Raw genomic sequence first — 17,862 nt, 5'->3', positions numbered from 1 at the left:
GCTGGAGATAGCAATGGTGAAAAATCACATGGCATTAGCCCACATCCCACTTGCCAAATGGGTCAGTTGAGACGGTAGACAGAATTTGAGCAGATGTGTATTAATAATTTAGTGAAGTGTCACAATTTAAATGAAAGAGTACACAGATATGGGACACATTTTGTGGGGCAGGAGAGGCAGTTTTCAACTATCCAGGAACCTCAGTCTCTTTCTTCCCCTCTATAAGTTCTCATCCCCTCTTTGCTTATCCCCAAAGCATTCACTATTTCTAAAGACCTTATGAAGGAGATGAAAGTTGTTCCAATAAAGGAAAGCAGTTGTGTAAATGGTGGAGACCTCAGTCAGAAGGCCCTGAGATCGTCTGATTCACATCTATTATGCAGATGAGGAAATGGTGGCCCAGGGACATTATGCAATTAAGCCAGGAGATAGGCTATATTATGGTCTATTCTGTCTGGAATCCAAAGCCCAGCTGGAGTCCAGGTGTCAGATGGAGTTCAATATTCTTCCCACACTACCACAATGTGTTAACTCAGAGTTCCAGGCAAGGGAAATGGTCAATGATATTCTCTCTACTATAGTGGAAATTGTATGTCACAAGTACCTGTCTTGTTCTTCTCTATAACCTTAGTATTTAAAACAGTGCTAGACTTATTGTGAGTACTTGGTAAGTCTTAAGAAGGCCTGGAAGCTTCTATTTTTGTGTTTCTGGGAACTTTGAGCTGCCTGCAAGAAGTCCTACTACTCTGATGGAGGGATCCTGTGCCCAACAGGAACCTGCAAATGAGACCTTATTTGGAAACAGGGTCTTTGCAGATGTAACAAGTTAAACTGAGGTCATGCTACATTAGCGGAGCCTAAACCCAATGCCTGGTGTCCTTAGAGAAGACCATGTGAAAAAACAGCAGCACACAGAAGGCCCTGTGGTGACAGAGGCAGGCAGAGACTTCAGTGATGCAGCTGCAAGCTAAGGAAGGTCCAGCCTTCACAGTCCAGCAAAGCCTCCAGGTTACCACAGCCCTAGTTGTCATCACAAGGAGTAGAAGAACCGCCCACCCAACTGAGCCCAGCCAACCCACCAAATTGTGAGCAATAATAAAATGGTTGTTTTAACTATTGTGTTTGGGGGTTGTTTTCTACACAGCAATGGATAACTAGAACATTTATGATCCCCATAAGCAGATTTGGAGGTTAGAACGTGATTTATTAGGTTATGTTCCCAGGAAAAACAAGTGGCATGGGGAACTGGGATAGCAAAGGCAAGACAACCAAGTAAGGATGTGGCACCAAGCAAAGTCCCATGGAGGGTAAGTGTGAGCTAATCCTGAAAGGAGATCTGGATACAGTGCAAGTCATAATTCAGCATTGTCCCCATCAGGGTCATAGACATGGCGGAACCTATACTTCCTTATCCTCAGTCATTGGTTAAGGACTTCCAAGGGAGACATCAACTTCCAGTCGCCTCTGGCTCTCTGGGTGAGCAGGTGCAGGGGATGTTAGCAACAGCCCTCCAACAGGAGACACAATGCTGAAATTTGGGAGTGAGGGTGCACAGAGAAGCAGTTCGGGTGAAATAGTAAAGATAGGATAACTAATTAATTCCAATTTGCCAGGGACTATTCATGTTTAAAATGGACAATTCTACATCCTGTGAAGCCCTTCAGTCTTAGGACAAACTGAACAGCTGGTCACCCTAGAAAGGGATCCCAGGGGACATGGGCAGAGCATGACAACATCTGTTGCAGTGGATGCAGTACTATCCCCAAGCTGGAGAGAGTGGGGTCCATGGGACCCTCCAGAGGTGTCTCTGTAAGAGGCCAAGGATGCTGGAGGTCAACAAGCAGACAACGACACTTTTAATGTAAGAGCCTATGACCTGTGACAGATATGAATGTTTTAAAACTGTTTCAAACACTGCAGAAGGGCTGAGGGTGATCAAAGAGGAGAAACATCTTTTAGTTCAGCAGTTAGAGGCATGGGTGAGAGAAAAGGGACAGAAAGCACATTGATTGATAGGACTAGGAGCTGGGATGGAACACGGAACTCAACAAGGAGTGCACATCACAGCGTCATCCATGGTGAGGGTATACAGGAAATGAGGGACAGGTGGAAGACTGGGAATTAGAGGGAGGAGAGGGACAGGAAAAGATGAATTTACTGTTAGGCAGAAATTTTGGAAAAAGAAAGTGTTCTAAAATGATCATTTTTTATGTTTCCTGAGGGGAAGGAGTTCATGGATAAAAATGAAGGTGAAAACTAGTCGTGGAAATCGAGAGGCTGATGGCTGGTGATTCTAGTAGGGAAAGAACTGGAGTCCTAATTACCTTAATTACAAGCAAAGAAACTGGTTTATGCCAATAACAGAATGAAAAAAGAAATTTATTAGCAAAAATGAGAACTTCAGTGAGAAAAGGCAAAGATAATGGGGAGACTTCATTAATGCTTATAGATTAATGAATGGTTTGAGGACAATAAACATAAACATATTCATTTAATATCAGAATATTAGATGAAAGTGGAGTTTTGCAACCAAGAGTAAAATGCCTATAGGATAAACAAAAAGGATGGTATTTCATTTAAATTCCATAAGTTAAGTAAGTATATGAAGAGGTTATGTTATGGAGTATAATCCTTTGGCTAAGTAGGTAAAGAGGTTGAAGACAGGTTTGTATAAATTAGTGAGCAAAAATCTATCAGATTAATAAGGAAAGGCATTTAAGATTTTCCTGTTCTTTTTAAACTTATATTTCATTTAATTTAAATATTTAGAAAATATGAAAGGTCACACAGTGAAAACTTGCTCTCTTGCATCTGTCCCATGTCTGCCCAGTCCTTACCTCTCCAAACAGGTAATCGCTGTTGTGGATTTCCTATGTATCTGTTTCCAGTATTTTTAAAAGTGTCCATTCACGCAATAGGAATGCATTCCCTGAAGGCAGGGAGTTTAGTTAGCTACCATATCCTCAGCGCCTAGAAAAGTGCCTGGGGCATAGAAGGTGTTCAATAAGTATATATACACACTTTGAATGATTATTAAGTCAGTGTTTATTAACATACAGATCGTTTTCAAAATTTAAAAGAATCTACAGAAATGAATCATTGTTTTGTCAATGCTTGTTTCAAATTGATGACTGTTCAGGTCCAGGCCCTGCTGATAATTTGAAGCAATGGAATCGCAAACATCAAGAACAATTTTGTTTGATATTTATGTGCCCTAGTTCATCAACTGTTGCCGATTTTGAACTGTAAACTTTATGTTTTATGTATCCACATAAAAAAATCTACGGGATAGATTTTTTGTTTGTTTGTTTTGTTCAAAGCTTAGTCTGGCTTCACCCATTATTTCAAATCAGTTAAACCTGAAAAGGAGTGAAAATTGAGTTATCAGCTGTTAAACGACGTATACATTTTTGGGAGACAAAAATGCATGTACACTTTAAATAATTACAAAAGCAGTGTTTGTACTTCAACTGCGTTTTCAAACTTCCCATATAATTTTAGGATGAATTTCCTTTGTTCAAAGCTTAGTCTTGCTGAAAAGAAAAATATCAATTGAGCTATCAGCTGTTAAAGTGTGTATACATGTTTTTGGGACACCCTGTATGTTAAGTGATTGAATATATTCACCCCCCACAACTGTAAAACAAATAGTAGCATTCCATACACACTCGTTTAAATGCATCTCACTTTATGTATTTCATAGTATTCCCTTGAAACTTTCTTTATTGATACCTAAAGCCCTTCACCTTTTTTTTTTCAATTTGAGTTCTGTTCCATTGTATGGATGTACATACATTTACATACAAGAGATAATTTATTCAACCAATCTCTTATTAATGGCCACTTAGTTTGTTCCCAAATGTTTGCTATTACAAACATTACTGCAGTGAATAACCTTGTGTGATTTTTGTATCTATGGGGTAAATTCTTAAAAGTGCAACACCAGTTTTTAAGAACCCATGTCTTTTCCCACATGTCTCAGATAATGATGACAGAATTCTAGATTAGATTTCCAAGCATGACATTTCTTTTTTTAAATTTATCTTTATTGTTGAAGGTATTACAGATGTCTCCCCTTACTTCCCATTGACCCCTCCACTCAGCACCTGCCCCATCCAGGCTATTGTCTATGTCCATGATGACGTTTCTTGTGGGGTTTTCTTTTTGTTGTTGTTGTTTTTTTATCCTCACCAAAGGATATGTTTTTTGGTTTTTGTTGTTTTTTAAATATATTTCATTGATTTTTTTTACAGAGAGAAAGGGAGAGGGATAGAGAGCTAGAAACATCGATGAGAGAGAAACATCGATCAGCTGCCTCCTGCACACCCCCTACTGGGTGGGGATGTGCCCACAACCAACGTACATGCCCTTGACCAGAATCAAACCTGGGACCCTTTAGTCTGCAGGCCGACACTCTATCCACTGAGCCAAACCAGTTAGGGCAAAGGATATGTTTTCATTTATTTGGGGGAGAGAGAGAGATTGGTTGTTTCCCGTGTTCGCCCAGACCAGGGATTCAACCTGCAACCTAGGTATGTGTCCTGACTGGGAATCAAACCCACAACTCTTTTGTGTAAGGGACGATGCTCCAACCAAACCAAGCCACTTGGCCAGGGCTCATGTTTGTTTTAGTGGTTACTAGGGTTACTAATGACAGGTGTCTTTGTGTTTTTGGCCTGCTTTAAAAAAATGCAGAGAGATTTGCAGAATGAGAAACATTAAGCAGGGTTGGAAGCCATAAAATTGACACATAAATGCCCAAGGTCATGCCAAAAGATCACATTGGAATCAAATCTAAATTTCCAGCTCTTGTGTAACCACTGCTTGGATCTCTAAGCTGGTTTTAATCATTACTGTTTAATATTCACATCTGTGTTTTTTCATACTTTTCTAAGGACATTTGAGTGCTCAGGCCAATTCATAATGGTTACTTTGCCTATCATCATAGCTTTTCATTTTCATCATAGCCTTAGGGCTTTGATCTTATTAATTTGGTCAGACGGTGACACGGGGGACATCAGGCTGAAATGACAGCATCCCACTTGGTTGATCTCAGTGTTGTTTCTTACAGGCGAGGGCAAAGCCGAATCAGACATGGATGATGGTGCTAAAAGGAAACAGGCTCTGAATCCTTAACCCAGACATACATGGCCAGGCTTCCTCTCACTGCCATATTTCCATCTGAAACCTGCAGATACTGATACATGCCCTACACCCTTTGAGGGTGTGGTGGTGCATTTTAATTAGATAAGCTTCAAACTGTAGTTTGAGCTCTTCAGGTCTGAGGTCCTGGATAAAAAAAAGGAGGGGAGGAAGGGTTATAGAATTAGTGAGATAAAGGAGCACATTCCAACCATGACCATTTTTTCATTATAGAGTAACTTGACAACTGCTGTAAGCCTCTTACTCCAATACAATGCCTGGGAACTTCCAGTATAGCGCATGTCTGTTTAATATTCTGCTTTATCTTTCTATGCACTAAATGCCTAGGACCATGGATAGTTTATCCAGTCACGGATATGTTTTAAATGTTTACTGGATTCTAATGGAGGTGTCAGCCTCAGAAAAAGCCCTGGGCTGCCGGCCAGGAGGTGGGCTTTTCTGACTCGACCTCACCTACCTGATGCCCTCCAGCAGCTCACGTGCATCCCCTGAGCCCCAGCTTCTCTTTCACTGTACAGGGTAATGATTTCTACCCCATCACCTCTGTGGATGAATGGGGAAGTGCAATGAGAATGTATGTATGAGCATGTTCAGTAGAATAAGGCTCATTAAAGATTATTACAATCATTAATGTCTATACAGGGCACTTTCTCAAATTGGAAAGAAAATGGAGATATTAGGAAATGAGTTCCACACATCCGAGGCCAGGACTTCCCCGCCTCAGCTGAACTATAGATCAATAACAGATCTAAATTTCCTACTGTGATATTTCAAAATTATATAGGCCTATACATGCATCAAATCTGCTTATGGATATACTAGAGGCCCTATGCACGAAATTCATGCCAGAGTAGGCCTTCGCTGTCCTGGCTGCCTCAGGCCGAGACAGCAGCCCTGGCGGCTACCTTGGCCTTCACAGCCCCGGCTTCATGTGAAAGGTTGTCTGGAAGGTTGTTCCGCTGTTTGGTCATTCAGTCTATTTGCATAGTATGCTTTTATTATTATAAAAGATTATAATACGCATATATGGATATAAGATATAGACTTCAATATTTCAATAACAACAACAACAAAAATCTTCTTTTCAGTGGACTCACATTGAACTGTCCTGGTGCGGGGGGGGGGGGGGGGGGGCGGGAGTTGGAACAGCCAGGATGTAACAAAGGGGCCCAATGCCAAACTCGTCATCCTGCCAGCTTGTGTTCCAGCCCTGGGCACTGCCCCGAAACCTTTGGGTGGCATTAGGAGTCTGGAACAGATTCTATTCCAAGACACTCTGGACACTCATGGAGAGGAAATAAACCTGTTGATTTCTTTCCCCCTGGAAGTGGATAGCCAAATGGGGCCTGGTGATGCTGGTACTTGTGGTGGTGATTAGAGTCTAGCAGGCAGCAAGAATTCATCAGTCTCCTCTTAAATATCTACTGGGCCAAGCAGGTAATGCAAATGAGTAAGGCGGCCAAGATTAGTATTCTTATACTCCAGTGTCATCATAGTTAGCACGCAGAACCGCTACTCATTTCAGGAATACAACCAGGAGTGTGGGGGCCGAAGCACAAGGGAGAGCATACGCCACTGGATCTGACTGTCAGGATGGGAGTGCAGGCTTTGTGTGGTAGCATTCTCTTGATTCTTAGTTGAGGTCTAAATTTTCATTTTATGTAAAATCCTCTCATTTTTGAGTGTGGGTGCGTCTATACACCCACTCACACATACATGCACATATCATTATGTGAGACAAACTCTCCCTGGGGGTCTTTGGACCTCAGGTGGAGAGGAAAGGGTGGCACCAGGCAGGAGCAGGAGAAAATTATAACATAGTACAGTGGCAACACTATCACAACACCTCCTTCTGGAGCTCAGCCCGACCTCCAAAGTGTGGGCACAGAGGCTTCTGGGCCATGACCTAAACATCTATCAATTTCCTAGGGACGGGCAGTTCAGGAAGACTACTTTGGAATTGCTTGTTTTAGATTCCCCATTTTGTTTGTTAAAGATCATGCCCCCCTCCCCCAATAAAGGAGTTAAGATATAGACAATGGAACTAGACTTTGAAACCTGTGTGAGTTTCTAAGATAAACTGTATGAGTCATAATCATAAACATGGGCTTCTCTCCTTTCCTTCTTTCCTTCCTTCCTTCTTTCCTTCCTTCCTTCCTTCCTTCCTTCCTTCCTTCCTTCCTTCCTTCCTTCCCTTGTTTTTTTTTCTTTTCTTTTTAGCTTATAAACAAGAGAATTGTATTTCTCACAGTTCTGGAACCCACAATTCCAAGATGAGAGTGCCAACTCTCATGGTCAGATGAGGGCTCTCTTTCAAGAAGCAGGCTTCTTATTATATCCTCACATGGTGGAAAGGATAAGATAGCTCTTTGGGGTCTCTCTCTTTTTTCCTTTTTATTGAATTTATTGGGGTGACACTGGTTAACAAATTTATACAGGTTTCAAGTGCACAATTCTACAACATATCATCTGTACACTGTATTGTGTGTTTACCACCCCAAGTTAAGCCTTCATCCATCACTATTTATCATCCCTATAGCCTCCTCCACCTCCTTCCATCCCCGCCTCCTCCCAGCAACCACCACACTGTTGTCCCTGTCCATGATTTTCTTTCTCTTTTTGCTCAATCTCTCCCCACACCCAAATCCTCTCCCTGACAGCTGTCAGCCTACTCTCTATCTATGAGTCTCTCTCTAGTTTGCCTGTTAGTTCATTTTGTTCATTAGATTCCACATATGAGTGAGATCATATGGTACTTTTCTTTGACTGGTTTACAGAATTTCACTTAGCATAAGGCTCTCAAGGTCCATCCATGCTATTGCAAAGGGTGATATTTCCTTCTTTTTTATGGCTAATTACTATTCCATTGTGTAAATATATCACTGCCTTTTTCTCCACTCATCTACTGATGGACACTTGGACTGCTTCCAGATCTTGGCTATTATAAGTAATGCTGCAATGAACATAGGGGTGCATATATTCTTTTGAATTAGTGTTTTGGGTTTCTTTGGATATATTTCCAAAGTGGAATCGCTGGGTAATAAGGCAGTTCCATTTTTAATTTTTTGAGGAAACTCCATACTGTTTTCCACAGTGGCTGCACCAATCTGCATTCCCATCAACACTGCGCAAGAGTGCCCTTTTCTCCACATCCTCGCCGATACTTTTTGTTTTTTGATTTATTGATGATAGCCATTCTGACAAGTTTGATGTGATATCTCATTGTGTTTTTAATTTGCATTTCTCTGATGATTAGTGATGCTGAGCTCACATCTTACAGTATATCTATTGGCCATCTGTATATCCTCTTTGGAAAAGTGTCTATTCAGGTCCCTTGCCCATTTTTTAATTGGATTGTATGTTTTCTTGGTGTTGAGTTATATAAGGTTTTTATAAATACTGGATATTAATCCTTTATCAGATGTATCATTGGCAAATATGTTCTCCCGTTAAGTGGGCTGTCTTTTGATTCTGTTGGTTGTTTCCTTCGCTGTGGAAAAACTTTTTAGTTTGACGCAGTCCCATTTGTTTATTTTTCTTTTGTTTTCCTTGGAAGTATATTAGAAAAAAATGGCTATAAGAAATGTCCAAAATTTTACTGCCTATGTTTTCTTCCAGGATTTTTATGGTTTTAAGTCTAACATTTAAGTCTTTAATTCATTTTGAGTATAATCTTGTGTAAAGAAGGTATAAGAAGTTGGTCTAGTTTCATTTTTTGTATGTACCTGCCAAATATTCACAACACCATCTTTTAAATAAACTATCTTTAACCCATTGTATGTTCTTATCTCCTTTGTCAAATATTAATTGACTATAAAGTTGTGGGTTTATTTCTGATCTCTGTATTCTATTTCATTGATCTATGTGTCTGCTTTTATGCCAGGACCATGATGTTTTGATTACTATGGTCTTATATGTAGCATGATTCTTCCAACTTTGTTCTTCGTTCTCAAGAGCACTGTTGCTATTTGGGTCTTTTGTGGTGTCAATACATTTTTGGAATATTTGTTCTATTTCTGTGAAAAATGATTGGTATCTTGATAGGAATTGTGTTGAATCTATGGATTGTTTTTGGTAGTATGCACATTTTAATGATATTAATTCTTCCTATCCATGAACATGGTATATGTTTCCACTTGTATCTTCTTCAATGTCATTCTTCAGTGTCTTATAATTTTCTGAGTTACAGGTCTTTTATATGCTTGGTTAAATGTATTCCTAGGAATGTAATTTTTTTGAAGCACTTGTGAATGTGATTTTTTTTAGTTTCCCTTTTCAATAGTTCATTATTGCTGTGTAGAAATGTAACTGATTTCTGAATATTTATTTTGCATCCTGCTACTTTACTGAACTCATTTATCTGTTTTAGTCATTTTTGTTGTTGTTGTTGTTTGTTTGTTTGTTTTATGGAATCATTATGGTTCTTTATATACAATACTAGAGGCCCAGTGCACAAAATTCATGCATGGGGGACAGGGAGGTGGGGTCCCTCAGCCCAGCATGCACCCTTTTGCAATCCAGGACCCCTCAGAGGATGTCCAAATGCCAGTTTAGTCCCAATCCAGCAGGGATCCCTGTGGGATTTGGCCTAAACTGCCAGTCGGACATCCCTCTCACAATCCAGGACCATTGGCTCCTATCCTCTGGCCTTCCTGCCTGCCTGATCACCCCTAACCACTCTGCCTGCCTACCTGATCACCTCTAACCACTCGCTGGCTTGCCTGATCGCCCTGAATCCCTCTGCCTGCCTACCTGATTGCCCCTAATTGCTCACCTGTCTGCCTGATTGCCCCTGACTGCCTCTGCCTTGGCCCCTGCCACCATGGCTTCACCTGGAAGGACATCCAGAATGATGTCCAAAAGGTCGTTTGGCTGTCTAGTTTAATTAGCATATTATGCTTTTATTATTATAGATTGTAATCTGCAAATGACAGTTTTACATCTTCCTTTTCCAATTTGGATACATTTAATTCTTCTTCTTGTCTTATTGCTGTGGCTAGGACTTCTTGTAGTATGTTGAATAAGAGTGATGAAAGCAGACATCTCTGTCTTGTTCCCGATCTTAAGGGAAATGCTTTTGTTTTTTGCTCATTGAGTATGATATTGGCTTTGGTTTGTCATATATAGCCTTTATTATATTGAGGTATGTTTCCTCTATTCACACTGTATTGAGAGTTTTATCACAAATGGGTCCTTGGTTGTATCAAATGCGTTTTCTACATCTATTGATATGATAATATGGTTTTTATCCTTCATTTTGTTTATGTAGTGTATCATGTTTATTGATTTGTGGATATTGTACCAACCTTGCTTCGCTGTAGTAAATCTCACTTGATCATGTTGTACCCATCTATTTCTTTCTAATAAGGGAAAAGTAATAGCACACCATTCGTCATTTTTGCACGTGAATAATGGCAGTGCTGAAATATAATAGCTAAGTAATAGACCACCAATAAGGTGATTCTGGGGAACTGGTTTGCTCCAGCATTGGAAGGATAAGCACTACCACATGATTCATTGTCTTGCTTCTTTCAAATCCTTGAAATTTTCCAAATGCTAAGCAACTGACAAGAGACAGTCTTCCAGGGCACAGACTACAACTATGACTTTGGAGTAGGTACTTTTGTTCAGTTGATTATTTCCATTTTCTCATTCATGACAAGGGGTAGCTAAAGAACACCTTTTCAATACACGGTGAAAAACAAAAGCTTGGTTCTTTCTTTTTCTCTCACTGTGAAGCTTGTCTGTAAAAATTGGTCATACCTACTTTAATCACAGCAGTTTCTGTTTTGATGGTGAAATCAAAGGACTTGGGGCTAAGGCCTATAACCCCAGGGGAGGGGAAGAGTGGCCAGCAGCCCGTGGTGGTGAGAATCAACATACGTGGAGTACCCAGCAGATGCAATTGTACATTATCCCATTTAATACTCACAACATCCTCAGAGGGAGGAACCGTTACCACCCTGTTACAGTGCAGTGACTTTTCTTTTTGAAGGTTTTTTCCAATTACAGATCAAAGTACAAAATAAAAGTTTCACATGGAAATGGAGAAAAAAATTAAAAGAAAGGAAGATTGGAAACTATTCTTCTCACTTGCCTTTAACTTATCTGATTAATCCTTCTTTCTTTCCTTTCTCTGCCTGGTCCTTAAGGGTAACTATTTCCAACCCTTGGTCCTTTCCCATTCTCTGTCTCTGAGTGATCTTACCAACTGCAGGCTTGAGGTACGACCTCCTGGTAGATGGCTCCTATCTCTAGTCCAGTTCTGTTCTACATTCCAGAATCATGTCAGCCTGGCTGGCTCCCAGCTTGCCACCTGCACACATAAATGAGTGGAGCTGCACTGCTTATGATCAATGGCTATGTGTTGGGCCGAAGTCACTTCAGTCCATTTCAGAATTCCAGTGAAATTGGGACTAAGTAACATTTGCCTATATCAAGAGATCAGAAATCTGACCAAAAGGAGGGAGGGGCGCTGAATGGTTTCTAAGGGCCATGTGGTTTTCTTGTGCCCTGGATTTTGGATCCCCTCTAAGGTATGGTCACTGCAGGTGGGATCCCATTCAGTATTTCTACCTATGTCTTATTTCCTTACCAGCCCCAGGCCTTGGGAAGACCAGATGTTACGGCCATTCTGCACAACTTGGCATCATTACCTAGCCTAGCACTTGGTATCATATCAACTCTGCTCTGATCTCTGGCTGGCGGCCCCTGGACTGAAACTCCAGAATTGCTATGCCCTGATTCCAAGTTAGACTAAATCATGACATCCCTGGGCAGACTGTATCTTTGCCATTTTGGCCCCATCCGATAAGGAAATAGAAGCTTGGTCCATTTTCTTATATTATTTTAGTTTCTAGTCAGGTTCTTCCACTATCTTTATTAAAAAATATCCCATACCAAATTTTGACTGCCAGTATTTGTGGCTATTTGAGTGTATCCACATGGATGTTTTGAACATGTTTCCAATTCAACAGTTTAAATCGAATACGGTCTTTCTCTCATTCCTTCTCTATGTGAATTAAGTAAGAAAGGTGAATGGCAGCAGGCTTATAATCATGTAGATGTCATTTATAGATGCCATAACTACCTTGCTTTCTCTCCACTGATACCTCTCTGAAAAGTCATTACTATCGTTCTCTCTTCCTCCCCTCCCCAGCTCCCTCTGTCCTTTCTGTGTGACAAGAATTTCTAACTTTGCCATAACTGGTGACCTTGGTCAATATTTTTCTTCAAGCTGTTGTGATGATTTAATAGATATATTAACTTTCTTGCAAAGTAGTAACTGCTCAATAAAGGGCTTTTACAATTTTTTAAATGATTATATTCATTACATTACAACTTGATTTACTGTTGTGTTACTACATCTTATATCTTTACTTTTCTCAGATTGAAGGTTTTTGGTACAATGAGTTTAAATCCTGAGTCTACTGTTATATGGTCTTGGGCATGTTACTTAGCGCTTCTGGATCTCAGTTTCATATTTGTAAAATGGAAATGATATCTCCCTCACTCGTTGCAAAATAAAGTGTGATAATATAGAATGCTTAGCACAGTGCCTGGCACACACAGCGATAATGATCGTTACCATTGACTTTATGCTTTTGCTCATGTTAGTCCTTCTTCTTAGAATGTTGTTTGTCCTCTTTCCGATTTTGCAAAGTTCTAAAAGACCTGGTTGAAATACCCTTTCCTCTCAGTGAATTCATGTTTCCTTAACTGTGTTCTACTGCTTTCAGCCTATTGTTATATTTTGTTTTGTACATATTTGAATTACCACTCTTCCTGCTTGACTCTATTCTTGTATTCAAAATACTCCATTTTTGACCTGAGAAAGATGACATCTGCAGTATGAGAGAGTGACTCAGCACAGGGATCCTGGCAGCTGTCCCTTTAGCTTTCTCCTCAGAGCCACCAACCCCAGATTCTCCTCACGTGACTCTAGTTCTCTCTGCCCTCCCTCCACGGGAGCTCAGGGAAATGCTCCCAGGCTGCATACTTTTACTTAGAGGACAGTACTTCCCTTTGAGTAATATCCACACCTCCAACACTTACCTTTCCAATTTCAGATTATATTGGAGCAATTCCAATAAAGGACTTTCCAAAGCATGTTGCAAACTTACATGCAAGTAGCGGATTTACTGAAGAATTTGGGATACTGAAAGAGTTTTACCAGATGATCATAGTAAGGTTAAGCTTACACAACTTGCTGAAAAGGATAGCAAACTGACTGATTACAGCAATGACAATCATGTTGATAGTTTCAACAGGCTTAAAGCTTATATTGCTGCCAAGGTCCACTGAATCCACAGCCGAAGATTTCTGGAGAATAGTATGGGAGCATAATGTGGAAGTCATTGCCATGATCACAAACCTTGTGAGAAAGGAGAAAGGAAGGAGAATGTGAGCATTACTGGCCTGCCAACGGTAGTGAAGAGCATGGGAGCTTCCTGGCCACTCAGTAGAGTGTTCAAAGGCTTGCCTGTTATGCTGCGAGGAATTTTGCTCGAAGAAACACAAAGATAAAAAAAGGCTCCCAGAAAGGAAGACCCATTTGGTGCGTGGTTACACGGTACCCCTACACGCATGGCCTACATGAGAGTACCAGGGTACTCTCGGCCAGTGCTGACCCCGTGAGAAAGGCGTCCCATGCCACACACCAGGCTCCACGCTGTTGCCCACTGCCGTGCCGGAGTGGGAAGAACAGGCAGATACACAGTGCTAGACAGTATGTTGCAGCAAATTCAACACAAAGGCACTGTCAACATATTTGCTTTTTTAAAGCACATTTACTGCCCTAACCAGTTTGGCTCAGTGGATAGAGGGTCGGCCTGTGGACTGAAGGGTTCCAGGTTCGATTCCGGTCAAGGGCATGCACTGTGGTTGTGGGCACATCCCCAGTGGGGAATGTGCAGGAGGCAGCTGATCGATGTTTCTCTCTCATCATTGTTTCTAGCTCTCTATCCCTCTCCCTTCCTCTCTGTAAAAAATCAATAAAATATATTTTTAAAAGCACACACACAAAAAAACACATTTACTTGCAAATAAACTATTTGGTGCAAACTGAGAAACAGCATGTCTTCATTCATGATGCACTGGTTGAGGCCATACTTAGTAAAGAAACTGAGGTGTCAGAGAGTCACATTCATGCCTATGTTAATGCTTTCCTCATTCCTGGACCCACAGGTTAAACAAAGCTAGAGAAACAATTTGAGCTCCTGGGTCAATCAAACACACAGCAGAGTGACTGTTCTACGGGTTTACTAGTAAAGCAATGTGACAGAACCTCTTCCATCATCCCTGTGGAAAGGTCAAGGGTGGGCATTTCATTCATGGCTGGGGATGACCACATCAATGCCTGCTATATTGTGGACAGTTATGTACTTGAAGTGAGGCATTTTCAGTGTCCCAAAGGTCCAAACCCAGATAGCCTCATTAGGTAAAACTTTTGAACTTCTGAGTGTTATCAAAGAAGAAGCTGCAGCAGGGACAGGCCCACGATCATTCACGATGACCATGGAGGAATGACAGCAGGAACTTTCTTTGCTCTGACAACACTTATGCACCAATTAGTAAAAGAAAACTCCATAGATGTTTACCAGGAAGCAAGACGATTAACTGGATGAGGCCAGGAGTGTTTGCTGACATCGAGCGGTATCAGCTTCTCTATAGCCTTGAGGGCACCAGGCAGGAAGAGAACCCGCCCGCTTTCTGGACAGTAATGGTGCAGCATGGCCAGATGGAAGCATAGCGGAGAGCTGACAGTCTTTAGTTTACCACGGAGAGAGGAAAGTCCATATCTGAGCCTCGCTTCCTCTTTCCAAGATTAGACTGAAAAATCTGTTTTTTATGTGTTGTTGTTCTCCCCCCCCCACCCCCAGCCACCTGACAGTAACTTTCAAGATATGGGATCCTGCTACCAAACTTATATCATTAACAATGTGTGCCTTTTTGCAAAACTTATTATAATTTACTTATTGTAATTCTCTTATTGTTTTTTAATTAAATTATTGAATTTTACAGTATGTCTAAGAATGAAATTATGAGGGATATTTTTTGTATTCATTTTAACAGAAATTTTCAATTTATAGAGATTAGGAGTCCCAAAGTACAGAAAATATGTTTGTTTTTAGTGTCAAATTTTTAGCTGTATTGATAGCAATCACCAGGTTTGCTGGAAACATAACTTTTAATACAGGAGACTGTAAATAAAATGCTGTTCCTTGTGATACCCAGCATTTTACAACAGCAGTATTCACCTAAAGTAGGAAATAACCTGATACTTCCTGTAAATACTGCTCTAGTGTCTCCATGGACCAAATTTAATAGTTGTAGATTTATATATTTTACTAATGAGTCAGTTTCTAGTTCTGTGTAATTGCTTAGTTTAATGATATAGTTCATTGTCTGGTCTTGCTCTATAAGTCTGCTGATATTGTTTCATGTTGTCTCAGTGATTAGCTCTGTTTTAGGATGTAATTTAAACTCTTATGGGAAACAGAAATACTTTTGTTTTGAAAGAGGATGCTTTTGTGGAAATAACACTTTACCCAACATTGTTTGGTTTATCCAAGGCATTGCAAAAATAAATATAAATATTGCCATAAAAACAGCTACACTCCATAACACTTTCTCTTGACCACAGGACGCCTGCATACCCTTCCCCATGACTGGGTTTGTGTCCTGTTTCCTTTTCCTCTGTCTGGAATGGCCTTTCCTATTTACTTATTTGTTTGTTTGTTTGTTTGTTTATTTATTTATTTATTTTGCTACTGGAATCTTATTCATGTATAAATTCTTCTGTTTTATCCAAATCAGAATTATTCCTTCACCAAGCTTCAAAAACACTGCTTGTTCTCTATTATGAAGCTTACCATTATAACCTTTTATTTAAATCACATGTCTTTCCCATTAGACTGTGACCTGCTGGAGGGAGGGGTTATTATATCTTATTTATATTTGTTTCCCTCAGTAATTAATACTATGCTCAAAATATAGTAGTTATCAATCAAATTTTTGTATTTGTCCTACAAAGATGTACTAATTTATAGCACCTGCCTAAACCCAGAGGTCAGAAAAATTACTGAAGGTACCACTTCTAGGTCAGCAGCACCTTTTGTAAAGCTCATGGGTTGCTGAGTGGTTTCCAAAAACCAAATGAATAGATGGTTTAAAATTTATCACAATCTCTACGTGAAATAAAACATCCAGGCATGAACATAAGTATAGGCTAACATTTAATGACAGACAAAGTCCAGGAAGCATAAGAGAAATTGGGTCATATGCAGGGGAATTAGGTCAGTGAAATTTTTAAAAAATCGAATAAACTCTGGCTGTGATTTTAGTCCCTGTGTATTATGTAGAATCCTTATTGAAATTTATGGCTGTGGAAAACTGGCCAGTTTCTGTTTCAGCATGGCTGGCTCAGGGACATTTCCTATTATCAATAGGAAGCTGCTATACAATTAAATGGATCAATGATGCAGTGAACTGAATTAGTTGTTTTTTTATAGTCAAGTAATTGAACTAGCTGTGCATTCCACATTCTTTCAGTCGTACAAGCATGACCTTTGAGTCTATCGTGTAGGAAGATGCCCGGGCTGCTTTAGCCTATTGATTTGAGAAGCACTCAAAGGAACTGGGTTTAGTTAGGAAGGCAGTCAAGTAACATCAATAAAATGGTTCAGGGGACGCACATGTGACACATTGAGTAGCTTAATGGAGACTTAACGATTTTGAGAACAATTTGGAAATCTGATGTAATTCAGTTAGTACCATAATAATTTACCTTAAACTATGGTGGAACATTCCGTTATATATTTAATACATTTGGTTCTGGTCTCTGTTACATTATAATACATACTAGAGGCCTGATGCACGCAATTCGTGCATTCGGGGAGCCCCTCAGTCCCGGGGAGTCCCTCAGCTGGGCCTGCGCAGTCCGGGATCCCTTGCTCCTTACTGCCGCCCATCGGCCTGCAGTGGAGGCGGGAGAGGCTCCTGCCACCGCTGCTGCACTCTCCAGCTTTGAGCCTGGCTTCTGGCTGAGCGGAGCACTGACCACCAAGGGGCAGCTCCTGTGTTGAGCATCTGCCCCCTGGTGGTAAGTGCGTGTCAGCCACGGGTCTTTCCTCTGTTCAGTCGATTTGCATATTAGGGTTTTATTACATAGGATTATGCAGGTAAATCAGCCCTCTGTTTTGCTTTTGCCTTTTTTAAACCCTAATTTTTAGTGGTTTCCTATTTTCATGGTGTAAATATTTTCATTATGGGCTGGTTTTAAGCTACCAACAGTTTAACTGCTCTCAAAGTTTCTGAATCTCTGACAATCAGCAATTAGGAACTGGTACTCCATTGCAAGTTATTACAAACAGTGGAGGAGAGCCTGCTAAAGATTTAAGTCACACAATTTTGGGACTGGAAGCATTCAAAATATTCGTCTTTTCCTAACTTTACAGGAGAAAAATCTTGACACTGAGGATAAGTGCTCTCCTAAAAGTCATGCAGAAAGTTCCTAGCATATTTGGGAGGAATCAAGGTGTCTGGACTCCCCATGCACTATTCTATGCCAAAGCCTTTATACGCGGGAGGAGGGGGTTGGGGGGGGGAAATTAACGTTGGACCTGACTGGAAACATGCCTTTGTCATACTGCTTTGGGATGCAGATGGGACAGAATGGGTGACAGGTATTGTGGACAT

This window comes from Myotis nattereri, assembly GCF_964212035.1.
Source record: "Myotis nattereri genome assembly, chromosome: 3".
Lineage (NCBI taxonomy): Eukaryota > Metazoa > Chordata > Mammalia > Chiroptera > Vespertilionidae > Myotis > Myotis nattereri.
This window is presented reverse-complemented; position numbering follows the sequence as displayed.